This window comes from Herpailurus yagouaroundi, unplaced genomic scaffold (assembly GCF_014898765.1).
Source record: "Herpailurus yagouaroundi ecotype Mexico unplaced genomic scaffold, PumYag 142, whole genome shotgun sequence".
Taxonomy (NCBI): Eukaryota; Metazoa; Chordata; class Mammalia; order Carnivora; family Felidae; genus Herpailurus; species Herpailurus yagouaroundi.
In genome coordinates this window covers 11719649-11738633 of record NW_024412397.1, presented here as the reverse complement: position 1 = coordinate 11738633, position 18985 = coordinate 11719649, and the positions used below count along the sequence as shown (strand labels likewise).

The 18985-nt window shown below is 40.2% G+C and overlaps 1 protein-coding gene across 1 annotated transcript in view; it reads left to right on the top strand.

The window, feature by feature from the left end:
* The first annotated feature begins 17813 nt into the window (after nucleotides 1-17813).
* The window catches only part of CDH7 (cadherin 7), a 123013-nt gene continuing 121841 nt past the window's right edge, over nucleotides 17814-18985 (top strand). Inside the window, exon 1 of the mRNA XM_040478607.1 lies at nucleotides 17814-18411. The gene's annotated coding sequence lies outside the window, so the exon portion shown is untranslated. The remainder of the gene's footprint in view (nucleotides 18412-18985) is intronic.

The window sequence follows — 18985 nt, the reverse complement described above, 5'->3', positions numbered from 1 at the left end:
AGGAGATCTTGCATGTTTTGGGGAGAAGGTGCTGGCATCATTGAAATTAGTTTGGAGAAGTTGACTGGCGGCAGTGTAAGGGATAAAAAGGAGAGCAAATGGAGAGAAAAGGGGCAGGGAGACGATGAGGGGTTGCCTCCATAATCCAGCAGTGGGATCACCTGGGTGGCCCAGTGGGTGAAGCCGACTGTTGGTTTCAGCTCAGGTCATAATCTCATGGTTCTGTGAGTTCAAGCCCCGCATTTGGCTTTGCACTGCCAGCATGGATCCTGCCTGGGATTCTCTCTCTCTCTCTCTCTCTCTCTCTCTGTCCCTCCTTCCTTACGTTTACTCTCTCTCTCTCTCTCTCTCAGAATAAATTTAAAAAACAAACAAACAAATAAACAAAACCACACCTAACCCAGAGGTGAGTTAACACAGCAGGACTGAAGTTAGGCACTGAAGCAAGAGTGGGAGGGAGGAAGGCAGATGGCAGGGAAAAGGACATATCCTAACTGTGGGTGTAGGGGGCAAGGAAAGTGAAAGATGAGGAGATGACCCCACGCCCCCTCATATGGATGATATTAATAAGTGAAGGAGACAATTATCACTCTGGAGGACTGAATGTTTAGAAAGAGGACAATGAATTTGGTTTGGAACACTCTGAGTATCCCCCAAAGAAGCTTTCCCCTCAATAGAGGTACCATCAGCACTGAAAGCAAATACCACCCCCCCCCAAGTCAATACTAACTTGTTTTCATGGCCAGTCATGGCTGGCTTAAAAAGTCACTCAAAATATAAAGGGGGTTCTATTAGGATTTACAGAAGAGGTCATTGAATCACGGGGGCATCAGCGTCATTGGTGGACTTGATGAGCAAATATAAAACAAAGTTCTTGAATGAATGCTACCCTCGAAAATATGTTTTGTGTACATCATCTGCCAATAAAACGCAACAGTTCACACTCCTTAACGTGGTGGTTGGGGGGGATGTGACAGGATATGACACTATGCTGAGGAACACAACAAAGTTCACGCCAATGGAGCAGATACTAATGTGCAGGCACATCCTCACTCCACTTTAAGAAACTCGCTCTGAGGGTAACAGTCTGTCCGTCACCAAGTGTTAACATTTTCCTTTTTTACTCTTGTTCCTCGGAAGCATTTCGGCGGCCCCTCACTGAGACACCAAGACTTGTTTTTATGTGATGGCCTAATTTTACTATCCTATAAAAATAAGTGACTGCAACGATCTGGCTTTTATATCCGAAGTGACCTACCATCTCTTCATCTCACAATCTCAGGGAAATGTTCTTGCTCAAGCTTCTGGCACTGTTCTGAGTGGGGGTAGTGGGGAAGGAAGGACTTCAGAACTGGAGAGACCCCTTCCCCAGCACTCGGTGGATTCAATTAGTTGAATTAGACATCAGCGAAGCCATTTCATGCATTTATTTTTTTTTTTTAATTTACTTTTATTTCCTTGGAGAGACATAGAGAGAGCAAGCAGGGAGGGGCAGAGAGAGAGAGGGAGCGAGAATAACAAGCCGGCTCCACACACTGTCAGCACAGAGACCAACGTGGGGCTCGAACTCATGAACCGTGAGATCATGACCTGAGATGAAATTCAGAGTCAGGTGCGTAACCAGCTGAGCCACCCGGGTGCCTGTGAAGCCATTTGAAAGAGGGGACAAGAGCACCCAGATGAGACAGGGCTTGGGGAAAACAACGCATAACTGATGGCTGTAACTAGAGAAGTCAAGTGTTAATAAGAAAAAAGAGGCTAGTCGGAAATGGAAGCACAGTGGTAAATACGAAGCTATTGGGGTAGATACGCGTGAGTCTATTTTAGCCAGACGCCTTTACACTTTTAAATCACATATTAACAGTCTTCAATCTGACTTCATGCTCACCAAGTAGCAGGCTGATAATAATGTGGCTTCCTGTGCGGTATGCCGGCAGGTAGACTGTCTGGTTGCCTCTCCAATTAGACGGCTCATTATAAATTGATAAACTGGTGTACATCATTCCTTTTGAGCCTGGAGAATCTGAGATCACCCCTGCTTCTGCTATGTTGATAAATCAGCTTTGTAAGCCACCTACACTTAGAGCCAGTCCTTGAACCATAATGAATTTGAGGCTGCCTCCCTATGAAGCTTCTTTGGAGATAGATAGAAATGTATTCCTTTAAGGCTGCCAATATCTCATTGAGCACAACTTTTTTTGAATCGAAGTGTAATCATCGTCACCGTTGGTAGATTGAAAGTCAGGATTAGATAAACTACATAGCGGCACCTCGGACCCAGTACCGTCTTAAAGCCAGGGTAAGCGTGCAATGTAGAGTTCGACGGCAGGTCACATTTGAGGGTGAAATGGAACACTCACCAAATTTGAGAATAGGATAAAAAAAGAAAACAGTTTTCAAAGAGGACTGTTCTAAGAAAACAATGGTATATGGCCACCCTACTCAACTCAAATCAATCTTGAGACTGAAGTTGAGATTTTTCTTAGGATTCTTTTGTGAATCTATAATGAACCAGTACCGAAAGATACAGCTTTTTCTCTCTCATCCAAACATGAACCTCACTCAAAACTTCCTGGGACAGCTCCCTTGTGGCTTCTGCACTTGGCATTCCATAGGACAAGCAAAATTTATCCATTATGATGACCTCCCAACCTGGTGACCTAAGGGAATAACGTAAGTTATTCCCTATCTGCTGTGTCTTATCCGAGCACATCTATTCTCCAGGGAGAAAAAATCAAGTTTAGGTCTATACAAAATTGCCAAAGATTTAAAAGTGGCTTTCTTTAGAGAGAGGCAATGGGATTCCAAAGGAAGGTGAAACATTTACTTTTTATTTATAATTTTTGTACTACTTGAATTTTCTTGAATCATGTGACTTTTTTCTTGTTTTTTCAAAATGTTTACTTATTTATTTTGAAGAAAAGAAAGAGTGAATGGGCGAGGGGCAGAGAGAGAGAGAGAGAGAAAGAGAATCCCAAGCAGGCTCCATGCTGTCAGCACTGAGCCCAATGAGAAACTCAATCCCACCAATGGCAAGATCATGACCCAAGCCAAAATTAAGAGTCGGATGGTTAACTGACTGCACCATCCAGGAGCCTCTTGAGTTCATTTGGTATTTTAATGACAGTCTTTATTTTTTTTTAATTTTTTTTCAACGTTTATTTATTTTTGGGACAGAGAGAGACAGAGCATGAACGGGGGAGGAGCAGAGAGAGAGGGAGACACAGAATCGGAAACAGGCTCCAGGCTCCGAGCCATCAGCCCAGAGCCCGATGTGGGGCTCGAACTCCCGGACCGCGAGATCCTGACCTGGCTGAAGTCGGACGCTTAACCGACTGCGCCACCCAGGCGCCCCTAATGACAGTCTTTAAAGAAAAAAAGTCACCTTACCCTTTCTAAAATTCTTACGGACTTGTGCAACTGTGCAATGAAGGCCCCTATAGGAGGCCCACGTGATTCTGAGGAGAGCGGAAGAAATAATAGGGTCTATTTTTTTTAGTATCCCAGGGTCTTACAGAAAGTTTTAGGAGAGAGAAAAATCGTATCTTAAAAATAATATAATATGTATAACATAATACTAATATGCGTTATATACTTAATTTTATTTATTTTACTAGCTTATTTAATTATAGCAATGTATGTATATATTTTTGTCTCTATGCATAACATATATTACATATATGTAACATACTCACATATTATGTTATATATAAATGTATATAAACACGAATATATATGCAATATATATAATGTAGGTTATATATATTATATATATGTATTCAGAGTTGCTACCTCCTACTGTGTCATTTCTACACTGGATTTCCCTTTCTCTCCTGATTATCCTTAGTTCAGGTTTATCTCTGAGAACAGTCATGCTGACGTCCCCATGGTATGTAAAGTGAGATGTCTGGATACAGACTTCATTTGCTGAGTAAGATTCCTCTGAGCATACTTTACAGATGGAGACAGCTGCTATAAATCATGTGGAATTAAAGAGTACATTTTAAATTTCTGAAAATGGAATTAATTAAAATGAAAATATAAACATGTGGGTGCATCAGTATAGAAAAGCAATTTAAAACTCAACAGCAAATTGTTATGGCTTAAAATCAACTCCATGTTCAAGGTTGCTCTCGGATACCATATCAATGATGGTATAAAATACATTATGAAGGTGAAACCTAAAGAGAAAAATTCCAGTATAAGTGACTCTGACAATGGAAATCATGGAGATCACAGCCAAGAAATCAGTTGCATACACATCTTCTTGGCTTCTAATGTAGATACTGTAATTCCTCTGAAACAAGTCGTCTTCCAAACTTATTGACTTTCAATATATGCCCAATCTTAGATAGTTTGTGATCAGATTAAGAGCACCTCAGTCTAGTAGTAGCAAAAGAAGAGGAAGCAATTTAAAAGGGAAATGCTAGAAACTAATTGGGGAGGATATATTTAAATTTAATATGTTACATATATTTAATGCATTTTTCAAAATATCACATTTAACAAGTAAATAATTGTATTTGTACTGTACTTACAGTTGTTTAGAGATTTTGAATTCCTATGACAGAAAAACAGAGCCTGTGAAAATGAAAATTGTTGATGCATTAAGGTAGATAGGTAAGATGATAATGGAGAACACCCAAAGCCATGGATCAAAAAGATAGAAAGTTATTTGTCTTTCATGTTTAGGGAAGATGAGCAGGTTCTGAGCAACAAAATGAGCCAGTGTCCTGGGCCCACAATGGCTCTGCCATATTTACCACAGCCTCCAAGGCCACTCTGGACACAATCCTTTCAGACAATGGGAAGGGGAAGAACAGAAGAGTAGAGGCAGGGATTCCCTCATACGCAAGAGAAGTGGATGTTACACAAATCAGTTCTACTCACATTCCGTTGAGGAGACCTTTGGGCTCCTGACCTTGTGCAATTCAAGGCAGACTGAAAAATGTACCCTATTCAAAAGCTTACTAGAGGAGAAAGATCAGCATGGGGAGTTGCCAGTCTTAGCCTCACGGGCAGGGTGGATATCTTTCATCCTTTCCTTGTATTATTAGTATTTATGCAGTAAAGTAATAAAAAGTCAGTGGGAATTGGGAACCATCTCCAAAATAATCCACGATTTGTTCCTTTGGGTCTTCAGTGGAAATTCAGAAGTCTTTAGGAGTTGAGAATCGGTTGTGACATAAAAGTAAAGATCACGTGACTTCAATTGCCATATGCAATCCTTTTGTGAGAAAAAATATGAGTTACCATTCTAAGCAGGCAGAGGGTGCATCTCATCTGGTGGCCAATGCCAGATGTTTCACTAAGAGGAATAAACCTCCCATCATATACTTAATTTCGCAATATTATACCATGGGGGGGCATATCTTCCTGACCCATCTGGTGAGCAGTTTCTGCCCTCAAGCATGAAGATTGATAGCGGGTGTAATTCTATCCTAGCTCATGTACTGTAACTGCAGATGCCAGCCTTCCTCACATGAATCTCTAATTATCTTTAGGATCATTTTCTCTCATTCGCCTTCGGTTGCCTGGTATACAGGTTAAAAATGTTGCTAATTCTTGAACATTATTCTAAAAAAAAAAACTACTTATGAATGTTTAATACATTATTCTGTCTTGTTTTATTAGCTACAGGTCACCTGTGTCTTTTTTTTTTAATGTTCTATTTATATTTTATATCGCCCCCAGTGATTTGAGAGGTGCATTGACAAAGTAATTTTTCTCAAAATATATCATTGTCTCCATTTCCCCAATGCCGAATGTCTTTGTTTATTTTCCATGACAATTTATAGTCATGAACTAACTTCCTTGCTGCTAATTTCACTGTAAATTTCATTGTGTTACCAGACACCCTCTGGACTCAACTCTAACAGATCAATACACTGAATTTATATTTGGTACGGAGCTATTAGCACCAGTATCAGCAGGGTAATTAACTTCCCAAATAGAGATATCATTCCCCGTCCTCATTATTAATAGCGTGTATATCTTGAGGAAATACTTCTGTTTCCACCTAACACACATCAAAAGAACTTGTGACTCAATTCCAACGTCCATGTGAATTCTAGACTTTGGGGACATCATTTCTTGGCACAGGATAATTTTAAGATCTATTAGGACAGGAATAGAGAAGAATAGAGAAATTGCCAGTCATGAAAAGAGCTACACACAGAAACAAAGTATAGAGGCCGCATGGAAGAAAGAGCTCGATATGAAAGACTACTCAGCATTTTGATCATCCTTCAGAAATAATAGTCAATCCCTATCTAAATGACCATGAAATTCACTTGAAGGTCAGCATTCACTTTGGTAAAGTAAAGGCCGATGACTTCTCACTGACAGAATAAGTTGCCCTTCATAATTTAAGAGGTAACTACCTTGGTTGAAAAATATGCTATATGCTTAATGATAGTTGGAAAAAATGTGCAATGTCTTCCACATATGTGCATCTGTTTTTTTTTGTGTGTGATGGCATTATATACTAATGTAGTATAAATTAATATTTAAACATGCTTCATGTACTGAGTGCATAAGCTATGCAAGATTCTCTACTGAATTCTTTGAATAGAACTTAGCAATATTACCCATCCTCGTCGGGATAAGAAGAAAAATATTCTGAAGCCAAAGTTCTAACATATAAAAATTTCACCACTATCTATGGATGGGAGATCTGGGATTGAATTGGGCTCATGGAATAATCGCCCTGGACTCTGACTCACTAATATATGTGAAAACTGAAAAGTGTGGAATTGACAATACGAATTTAAGGAATATAATTCCACCAAATTAAAAAAAAAAAAAAAGAATCACTTATACTTAGATAATATTTGCCTAATGTTTTTATCTCAATGAATGGATCAGGAACATTTTATATTAAAAGTAAATACGATTTGGATGTAAATTAAAAAACTGAAACTAAAAAAAAAAAGTAAATATGAGATCTTTGAAACATGTCCTCCTAAAATTTCTTTCTTCCCCCCAACCATTTCAAAAGCCCTGATTTAAAATGAGAGTGCCATTTAAATCAATTTATGCTCATTTTCATGTAATTAATTTCTGTTAAAACAATACTTTCCTTTACTCTTTGTTTTTAGAATAGATTTATTAGGTTTAAATTGCTTATATACTCTTATGCTTAAATTGGGAGACAATCCATCCAACTTTGCCTAACCATTACTTTGCTTAAGATCGCTTCCTGCCTAATGGATTTTTTTTTTCTTGATAAATGTCTTTAGCCCTGTGCATATGTCCTGTGTACATAACGAGTTTGTTGTCGAAGTGACAGTGAGAATTCCACAGATGTCACGAAGACACAGAAATGTAAGGCGCTTGATAATTACTTGTAACTTCATAAACGCCCAGGTACTGTTTTCTCTTATGGTCATTCATATAACTATCTTGTAGATTCTTATGTCATTATGGCCTCCCTCTCAATCTGGCCATGTCTTAATATCCAGTGTATCAAATCTAATCCTACGGTTTATTGTGGGCCACCCCAGTTGGTCTGTTCTGAGCTCTTTCCTCCCTTCTGAATGAATAGGAGTTATACTTATGCCCTGCTGGTGGCTTGAATCACCTCAATTTGTCCTGGCAATCAGAGGCGGCCACTTCAAGGGAAAGGCGTGAGGACCACTGAATACCACATTAAGATTGACCTCAGGCTGAATGTAAAAGGCTCAGTCCTTTCTGCCAGGCCAGCAGAGCATGTGCAAACAGATTGGCTCAAGTGTGAAATGGTCCAGTGATGGAAAGCAAGTCTTGGTCTCTTTTCTCTGTTTCATTCTCTCTCTCTCTCTTTCTCTCACTTTTCTTTCTTCCTTTAAAAATGAAACAGGATAGTGGACAGGCTAGTATAATCTTTGCAACATCTGTTGCCTTTCACAAGGGTCTTAGCTAAGGACAATAGGTTTCAAAAGGGGACTGAGATCCTGTTGATGGCGGTAAAATAAAAGCTCTCCACTGAAAGGAATACATGTTTCCCCACACGGTTGAGCCCTTTTGTGCCTTCGGTCAGAATGGACACGAAGAAACTTTTCTTTTTTTTCCTGATGAAACTGCCAGGAAAAAAAAAAAAAATCTTTCCCAATTAGTGCTTAATGGACTTAAAGAAGTGAAGAAAAGTTACATTTTCCCCCTCCTTGCTTTTAGTCTCAATACCTCAATCTTAAGCTTGGTTAATCAGAAGCGTGAAGGAATTTATGCTTTCCCTTCTTTCACATCTGTTCTGTTACTTCTGAGCTTTCTAACTTTTTTATACTAAGTCCAGAAAGTTTAGAGAGAGAATGTTAGGCTCTTACTTTTTTTTTTTTTTTTTTTTTTTGGCCAAAATGAGTATTTCACAGTGATTATTCTTTCTTTTGAATTTGATGTGTTCATCTGACTCCAATGATCATCCATTGGGCATTAAATTTACATAATTTATATAGTATCAGTAACCTGCTTTTTTGTTGGCAAGATATTTTTCATAAACAATTTTGTTCACTCCAACCATGGCATCCTTTCCTATAAATGAGATACGATACAGCTGATGTGTGTGTAACTCCTGCAGCCTTCTGTTTCTTAAAACAAAAAAGCAAAGCAAACAAACAAAAGCCAATTGCAATATCTATACTTTTATTGACCTTGTGTATGTTTCGGAACCCTTCTTATAGTTTTGAAAAAAAAATAGAGAATATCTAGACTTAGAGATATCAAGAGAATATCAAGAGAATAATAGGTTTGTATAGATTTTAATGATTATGATCCATGTTGTATTTATAACAAAGATATATAAATAATTCTGAGCAAGTGTGAATGAATTCAAGTTTTTTAAAAAAAAATAATGTGATGGTGGGGCACCCGAGTGGCTCAGTCGACTTCAGCTCAGGTCATGATCTCGCGGTTTGTGAGTTAAGAGCCCCACGTCGGGCTCTGTGCTGGCAGCTCAGAGCCTGGAGCCTGCTTCGGATTCTATGTCTCCCTCCCTCTTCACCCCTCCTCTGCTCTCTCTCTCTCTCTCTCTCTCTCTCTCTCTCTCCTTCAATCATAAATAAACATTAACAAAACTTTTTTTTAATAAGATAAAATAAAACAATATAATGGGTCCTTTGATACTCATATGCTTTTACCAACATAGTATATTCATACATGATATATGTAATAAATGTTTAAAATGCCCTTTAAACATATTAGTTAAAATGGGTATAATTTATTTTATTCCAAAATGAAAATGTAAATGCCTCAAAAGTTTTAAAAATATTCCTTGTAGTTTAAATGCATGATTATATATCCAATTCTAGTTACATAGGCACTATTAAAAATATAAAATACAATGTTGTATCCATATCTTGTATGATTCTTATTACTGATTATCAAGTCATCCTATTTTTAAAAAAGCTTTAATGTTTACTTATTTTTGAGAGAAAGAGACAGAGGAACAGAATCGAAGCAGGCTCCAGGCTCTGAGCTGTCAGCACAGAGCCCGACGCGGGGCTCGAACCCATGAACCATGAGATCATGACCTGAGCTGAAGTCAGATGCTCACCTGACTGAGCCACCCAGGTGCCCCTCAAGTGATCCTGTTTTTAAACTCAAAGTAAAAAATAACAAAAGAAAGTCAACGTAAGGAGTGGAATTTAGGAATATAAAGACCATATATTACAAATATGGAAGAATATGAGGGGCATGATTGACATGACTATATTTTCCAAAAAAAGGAATCTTTATAAACTGGGCTTTAGTTAACATCTCATAATCCCATTAGGATAGGGGAAACTAAAATTACTTGGGAGTATTTCAGAACTAGTCTTCATGAAATGAGATAAATCGTGTTTTACTTTTCTCGCTTCTGATACTTTTATGTGGATGCTAAGGTCCCATTTAAATCAATAGGAGTACCAAGACTAGAAAACATTGATAGCATAAATAAAATAAGGGAAAAAAATAGATCAGAAGTCTTTTGCAAACTTACATATAATAAGGTAGATATGTCCCAGTGGGTGGTACTAAGATTTTCCAGGTAATGTAACAGGGCAGAAAGACTAATACTGAGGTTTTAACTCACTTCCAATATATCCTACAGGTTACTTCTATCACAAGAATGATAAAATCTCATTATGTCTAGTGATTAAATGAAAAAAAAAATGTCTGAAGACTTCTTTTTTTTTAACTTTTTCATTTTGTAAAATAAGACACACTTTATAAAAATTCTTAGACTTTTAAGTCTGCCTACTCACATGCTATGCTATGGACTGAATGTTTGTGTTCCCCGCCCCCTACCCCCCAAATTCATATGTTGAGGCCCTAATCCCCAATGTGATGGTGAGTTTGGAGCTGGAGTCTTTGGGACATAATTGGATTTGGATGAGATCACTGGGGTGGAGCCCTCACCATGGGATTGATTTCCATGTAAGGGGATGAAGAGGGCATATCTCACCCTTGGCTACATGAGGACACCACCAGAAGGTGGCTGTCTCTAAGCCAGGAAGAGAGCTCTCACCCGAACCTGACCATGCTGATACCTTGACTTCAGAGTTGTGGCTCCTCGAATTGTGAGAGATTTGTGTTTGCTGTCTAAGCTACATAGTGTGTGGAATTTTCTTATAACAGCTTGAGCAGACTGAGACATTGTACCCTTGACACTAGGGATCATTATTTGTACACCCATAAACTGCTACCAGTTAAATTACGGACTAAGATGACTGTGGTAAACAGGAGTGTACATGTCCCATCTCGAGGAAACAGAAAATGCTCAAGTTCAATCATACTTTACAATATGAAATTGCAGCCCAGCTTGGTCAGAATTGTGGCATATAAAAGAGAAGTCAGAAATAGGGACCTGGATGCATGATCTTCCAATAACAAACACTGGAAGATACTTACGTAAAAAATGAAAACAAAAAACTCTGTGGGCCAAAGTCATGTGGAAGATGGGCTCCGTGTAAATCTGAGGAACCCTCAGTTGGTACACCTTGGTTACACAAACTAAAACATCTGAAACACTATTGGCCTTGCTCTTTTCTGGTATTCACACAAACAGGAGACACAATCTAAGCAAATTTTCAAGAGCAGTTAAGGAGCTGTTTTTCCAGAAATTTAGAAATATTTATTTTGTCTTAATCTATTGGGGAAAATTGGAATGTTTAAAGGACTCTAATAATTTTCTAAAAAGTCATGGAGCTATTTCTATTCCTAACTATGATTTAAATAAACTTGCTTTTTTTTAAAATTTGTTAACTTTTGGGTGGAAACTACTTGACATTTCATATGATAATGGAATTGAATTATCAATAAATATGGATTCTAACAGCAAATGGCTTTCTTGCCATGAGCTAGTCCTTTGCCTTTTTAGTTCTCCACCATATAGGCATTTTGCCCTGAAGCAAATGACTCATTCAATTCTTATTCTCATAAGAATGAAAATTATGATGTATATTTGTATTTAAATAAAATTTTAAGGTGTGATGGAAATCCATGTTTTCAGAATTATTTATAATATACATTCAATTTTTGTAATTATATAGTCACTACAGTCTGAGCTGTAAAAAATATCATATTAAAAATGAGAAAGGCTACAACCAAATTATTTTTCCATTGCTCAGACACACTATGAAATGTAAACAAAAATCTTTCTTGGTAGTTGAAATGCAAAATATCAAATAATTAAGTACCAGGATCTAAGATCTTTAAGAATCCTGCTTTGGGTATTGCGGGATAGACCAATCAGCATGCTTTCATTACCGGGTTTTGATTCTTACTTCCATACTTGAAATTTATCCTAAGAGTATGAACCAATCTCGTTCCCTCTCTGAATTTCAGTTTCATCATTGATAAAGTAAGGGAATATGATTAAATGTCTTCAAAGGTGTCTTATGTAGGTCATTTCATGCATAAGGTATTGGTTCCAATTATCCTCAGTGACTGGTGGTAATTTAGTGGCTTGCCAAGACCCATTAACCCTTTCAGACCAGCATCTGTATCCACAGATATATTTGCAAGGAAGTCTTTAAATTACTTACTATAACATTTTTTTTTTTTTGTCTGTCAACATTAAAAGTAAAAATCCCTAGCTAACAAACATGGCATAATGAGAACTCATTTCAACCACAACTGTTCTCACACGAACATGCGGAGGCATTGGGAAATATCGTGCCTTATTTTGCCCATGAAGTATGTCTGCTCCTATTGGTCCTAATGTAACTGCATCAGTCTGAATTGGGTTTGTTCTTTATTTAATCATTTGCAGTCGGGGGACCTCCTTTAATTTGGACTTTAGAGTGACGATTTTGTTAGATGGGGAATGAAATAAAACAGAGACGCTTGTTCTATTCATTTTTAATCATTCAGCCCTCAAAGTGGAAAGGGAAACCATTCGTAGTTCACAAAGATAATGACTCCTTCAGATTTTGCCTTTGTGCGTGTAGTTCAAGTTCATAAAGACTACTGCTCTCCTTAACCCGAAGTATCTTCTAGGGCGGTGGTTCTTCACGACTTTATTAAGCATGCTTGACTTCTTAAAAAACTCACCTTCGAAGAAACTGGCTCATTGCATCTAAGCTTTCTCACTGAGGTATATAGTTTTCCCTCCTATTTTCTGATTTTCCTTCTGAACATGAGTGTGGCCTCAAAGTCACGTAGCTCCATGCAGCCGCTGGAGGTAGGGTCTTTCCTACATGCACAGTTTATGTGTGTTAGGAGAGCACTAAGTATAATTGAGTGGCGCCAGCTGTAAAATCTGCAGAACCCAGGACACACCCGTTCTCTGGATCTCCACGCAGGGAACAACCAGGTCAGTGTTGAGCTCAGTGGGCATGGGTGGAGGAATAGTGTCCCAAATACAAGTGGAACAGCTGAATGCATGCTTAGGGAGCCCTCTTTCTGTCTTGGTGAGAAGAGGATTACGTAGAATCTAATTTTATCTGAAAAAAAAAAATCCCTTTGCTCCTTGGAGATGGTTTCCAGTTCTGTGAATAATCTCCTGATTTGCTGTTGACTCCTACTGGCTCTAGTCACGTCCTAGACCCAAGGGAAATGCCATACTTTTTTCTTTTTAATTATTATGTATATACATATGTATGTATGTATTTAGAGAGGGAGATGGGGGAGGAGTAGAGAGAGAGAGAGAGAAAGAGAAGCTTAAGGAGGCTCGATGCCCAGCAGGGAGCCCCATGGCGGGGCTAGATCTCACAGTCACGAGATCATGACCTGAGCCGAAGTCAAGTCAGACTCTTCAGTTAACGCTCCAGTAGAAACTATTATCTCTGCCTTTCAAATCTGGTAACTCACTGTGTGTGCACTGTGCCCTTCCTGAGTTTAGCCTCATCTCTCCCTTCTTTTATATCTATGTGCCGGGAATACAACTGTGGGGTCTTGGCCTTTCTTTCCCTTCTGGTTTTGCGGTGTGGGGCATTAAACCTGGAGCGCAGTTCATACTCAAGAAATATATTTGAAATGAGTTTATTGAGAAAATCCACATTTGTCAGAGAGTCTATTGCTTGTCACAGAGAGTGCACTGTTTAGCAGAAATTTGCATTGTTGCTTTTCTCTCTGAAGGTTTTCGAAGGCTTTTATGGAACCACTGTGATTCAACAGACAGCGCAGGCCTCGCCGTATTATTTCTGACAATTTTGATTTGAGCTGCTTTTCAAAAAAGTCATTTGTGTTCCAACTATTTTCAACCCTGAGACACAACCGCATTAGTACATGCCGTTTAAAGAAGTAGGTGTTCCCTTGCTTTGGCAATTAATATCAAATCCAAATCAGATGTTTATCTGCTGGAGTTTGTTCTTCAGAAAGAAAATGTTGAGAAATTTGACGTGTAGCGGGAGAAAATTCTGCTTCTACTTTCAAATCACACCCAATGGCCGACAACAGCTCAGCTATTCTCAAGCCTCGATGGGAAGCCCTGAATATCTGGAGGAAACTGGATGGATAGTCAGGACCACCTCCTTGGTTTAGATCTGGGGAAACATGAATTCATCACTTTTGTATGCCATTCCCGCTACGTCCTTTTGTTCCCATTTTCTCTCTGTGGGTGTTTTGTTTTTGTTTTCTAAATGGTTTGCGGGAGGAGTGAGCCACCTGCAATGTCACAGCCAACACGGAACCTTTGGCGGCACAAACCGAGAGTCTCAGGGAAATTTTCCATGTAGATTTTCACTTGCTTCCTCCCAGACCACGGACCATTGAGCATCCTGCATTCTTTTTCTTTCTTTTTTTTTTTTTTTTTTCAAATTTTTAATGTTTATTTAGTGTTGAGAGAGAGAGACAAAGCTCGAACAGGGGAGGGGCAGAGAGAGAGAGGGAGACACAGAATCTGAAGCAGACTCCAGGCCCTGAGCTGTCAGCACAGAACCCGACACGGGGCTCGAACCCACGAACCATGAGATCATGACCTGAGCTGAAGTCAGACGCTCAACCGACTGAGCCACCCAGGCGCCCCGAGCATCCTGCATTCTTAAGATTTGAGGCTCCTGAAAATCCTGTTGCCCTCCTCTCCACATGGAGAAACTTCTAAGGGATGACTTCCTTTGGCCCCAATAGACATCTTTGTATTTTCTAAATAATTCTGTGCTGACTTCGTATCTCTCCTGTCTGCGAATATCTTCAGGGCCCTTCAACTGAGTACCACACCCTGCAAGTATTCATTTTTGAACAGTCTGACTTTCTGGATGATGAAAAAGGAGCCCTTGAGAATATCCTAAGCAGCAAAGTTGTATTACCTCAGACTTTGGATTCTGCCAGCCCAGTGTTCTGCGAGGGATACTGTCACCAGTGGGAGGTGATTGGGGGCGATTCCATGATGCTACTTGTAGGCACATGTCTATCATCTTTTAGTGTTCATTTATGCTCCCTTATTGATAACTATATATCTATAGATAGATGATAGATATAGATAGATTTAGATACAGATTTTTTGATTTCAAATCCAAGAGATATTCAAACATTAGTGTCACAAGTAGAGTCCAGGCCCAGATGTTTCTTACCTGGATTTCTGGAATAATTTCCTAAACATTTCCTAACCTCTAGTCCAATAATGTCTTCCAAGGCTGCCGGAGTGTTCCTTCTTCTACTGGAATTATGGTAATGACTCTCCCTCATAAAACTCTTAGTGATACCTTATTGTCCTCATGGCACACTCCAAATTATTTTCGCATTCAAGACTTTCTGTCATATGGCCCCTTTTATGTGCTCCCACGCTTGACATTTATGCATGCTTCATCACAACGTTTATCATGGTATATGGAGATGTACCCCCTGCCTGATTTTCACCATAGGTTGGAAGGTTCCTAAGGGTAGGAACTACATCTGAAATTCATCTTTGTAGTCCATCCTTCAGCAGGGGTTCAATTAATGCTTACCTAATTGGCAAATGAGTATATTGAGCTAGAATCTCTCCTCCTAAAACCTTCATTTTCTAGAAGATGGAAGCATGCTTAATTACATAAAATAAATTGAAGAACATAGACACCCTCTGGAAAATGCTAAGCATTACATAATGAAAAAAATATATTTATTAGCCACTGGCTTATGTTGAAGAAACTATAAATTCCTCCCCTTCTTGACAGTTTGCCTGATTTAGGTGCTTCTTTCTTCCTGTCACATCTATGTTTTCCTACCAGAACACCCTGAATTTCTACAGCTACTCAATTCTCAATGGTTAGCTGTCTTCAGCTCTTAGCTGCAAGATCCTTGAGCCTCATTTGGTTTTAGAGTAAGTTCAGGATAGAATGAATATAACCTAATCAGCAATCTCATCAGAACCTTCTTACTTGTACCAAATCTGCTTTGAGAGATAAAATATGTAGGGAAGTACCTTCCATGGTGACACAAGACATGACACAGTTCGCCTACCTTTTCTGACTTCTCCTTTTCCAAAATATAGCTCTGGTACAGCTGATTTTATTGATTTCATCAAGAGTAAAAAAATAAATAAATTAAAAGGAGGGTTGCTTTTTTCAACAGAGAAGGGAACATTAATCAAATTTGTGTATACCATATTATATGACACTGAATAAATAAAACCTTGCACTGAAGGGATTTGAGAAAGGTTATTATATATAAGAATAGAAATATGAAAACATAAATTTGAAAATTACATGGAAACATTATGAAGTTTCTTAAGTAAGCATATGCAGTTATGACTTACATTTGTATTTCATGGAATCTTAAACATTTGCCAGGCACCTTAGGGTTTATCTAGTACAGTAAATTTTTATTTGTGTTTCTCAGGAAACTAGGTTTTCCAACCAACTAGTGTTTTAGGAAGAGGAGGGGAGAGTAAAAGAATCTAATAAAACAGGTCTTGTCCCTGGACTTGACCACAGCCTAAACCTGCGGAGTTCTTGTCTTATTGGCCATTCCGAACAAATGTTGGGCTTCTTCCTGAGAATAAAATAACGAACACCTTTCAGGGACCTAGAGGGACCTGGGAATGTGTCCCTGCCCCAGCAACCCCTCCCCCCCTCCCCTCCCCACTTGATCCATCTAGACTTTCCCCTTCCTACAATACTTCAGGTTTCTCAAACACGCCCAAAGCTTTCCTTCTGTAGATATTTGACTTTATTCTGCCCAGGTTCTTTTTCCTTCAGATCTTCACAAGCGCGACTCATTCGTATCATCACCTCGAGCTTAAGTGCCACCTCTGCAGAGAGGTCATCCCAGATGTCCTAGGAAAAGGGGTGTCCACGATTCTTTATCTTGTCCCCGAGGTAGAGAGGCACTTAGACCTTCCTAGGATGAATGGCTTGTGACTCTAAGGACCAGAACTGGTATTCTGTTTAACTGAGCTCATCTCACCCCTTCTACAATCCCTGTAAAAGTTATGGCTTCAGGATTGTTTTGTTTTGTTATTTATTTGAGAGAGAGAGAGAGAGAGAGAGAGAGAGAGAGAGAGAGAACACAGGAACGAGCAAGGGACGCACAGGGAGAGAGGGAGACAGAGGATTCAAAGCGGGTTCCATGCTGACAGCAGAGAGCCCAAAGCCAGGGCTCAAACTCAGTAACCAAAGCCCAAGTTGGACATTTAACAGACTGAACCACCCAGGTGCCCTAGTTTAAGAGATTTTTTTTTTTTTTTTAAGAAGGCAGATTACATGGAAGCATGTGGTTCAGGATAGAAGCCAAATTTGTGATCAATATTTATGGGGAGGCACAAAAAAAAAAAAAAAAAAAGATAAGTTGTGGGAAAAAAACTTAAAAAAAAATGATCTCCAATTCGTTTTCCTTTGATTAAAACAAATATGGCACAGTACCTATTTCCTCATATCATCTCATAGATGAAAGACCCAGGAGATCAATGAGCAGGTTACAAATAGCATGGTGTCCTCAGGCTTGTGGTAATTGCTGGATGAGATAGCAACATTCTCTTCTTTATTTAACAGATATCTATCATGGCCCAAGTCTGTGCGATATCTTGATCCTACTGAATATCAATATGAAACCTTTGTTTTCCTGAGTCTTTTAGTCCAGAACAATTATAAGAATTGGTCCCATCCCAGCAATGCGTTCATAAGACAAAGCAAGGCACATGCTTGTATGGCCATCAGAAAAATGTAAAGTTCTAGATTGTATGGTTTTAGCCAGAATAATTAAGGATTTTAATACAGAAAAAAAAAAAAAAAAACCCATGTCAAAGGCCTCAAAGATGAAGCCCATGTTTAATGTCTGGGTACCTGGAAAATGATAATGCCCTTGACAGAGAAGAGGATACTGGGGCAATCCAGTATTCAGATAGGTCTGTTCTGAACATCCTGAGTTTGGGCGATGACAGACAGTTGAGTGGAAGTGAACTATGAAATGGCCATCCAAGCGGGCCTGGACTTGGGGAGGTTTCGGGTGGGAGCTCGAACTTTAAAAATGAAGCAATGTTTAGTAAACAGCAACGCTAGGCATCTGGAACTCAACAGGAGTTTAAAAAAAAAAAAATTGCTGGTGGAATTATTAGCATACGACTGTTTTAAAGACTACGAAGATGCAAGCTGAAGGGGCAGGATGGACCGGATGGGGGAGAGCCACTGTGCCTGAATGAACAGGAAAGCAGAGGGTGCTGACAAGGACAAGCCTTGCGCCCACATTCGCCGTTAAGGATGGATAAGAGAAGCAGGGCACGTTCCCCCGACAGAATAGGAAAAATGAACGCACTCAGAAAGGATCTGTTCACCTCCCGAACCCTGACGACAGAACACCTAGCCGTCAGGTGAAATCCAGCACCTGAGCCGAGGAAAACAAAGCGCGCTCTCCGTACAAGCCCGGATCCCCTTCCCCAGCTCCCGAGGGTCCTTCCACCCCACCCTGCGCGTAAATCGCACCCCTCAGAAGTTCTGCGTTAGAGAACGCAGCGGGGAAGAACATCTTCTGCAAGTAAAGAAAGTAGAACTAGGGCAGTCCGAGGAGATTGAAAGGGCAATACCATCACGCAAGAAAACTGTAAGTTCTGATTACTTTCATGACTTTGCCTTCATGCCTCAGGAGCTCAATTGATCACGGCTTCCACGACAGGTTGGGGGTGGGAGGGGAGAGCGCTCGGGGAAAAAAAAAAAAAAATCTCAAAACTCTCCTCCAGCTTCCGCGCTCTCAGATGCAAATACCTGGCGGAGAGATGGATGGGCCGCAGCCCCTCCTACTTTCCCCGCTCCCCTTGATTTCCCCGCGAAGGACTCCATCTGTACCGAGCCGTCAGGAGGGCGCTGGAGGAGGGGTGCGCGAGTGTGCGCGCGCGTGTGTGCGCGCGTGGCGGCGGAGCGGCTTCCTCTCCAACAGCCCTCACTGGGTCTCCAGGAGGTGCCCAAGTCTCAGTGGCTCCCCGGGCCGGGGTCGCCCGGCGCCGACCGCAGGCCTCCGCCGCCGACCACCCTCGCCTCCTCGCCTCCCTCCTGCGCTGGCCCGGCGCCCTCTCGTCTTCTCTCGGGCGCTCGCCCTCTCGCCCTCTCTCCGGACGCGCGCTCCCGCTGGCTCCGGACCTGGCGTCTGAGCCGCTCGGGGAGAGGCGGCCGGCCCCTTG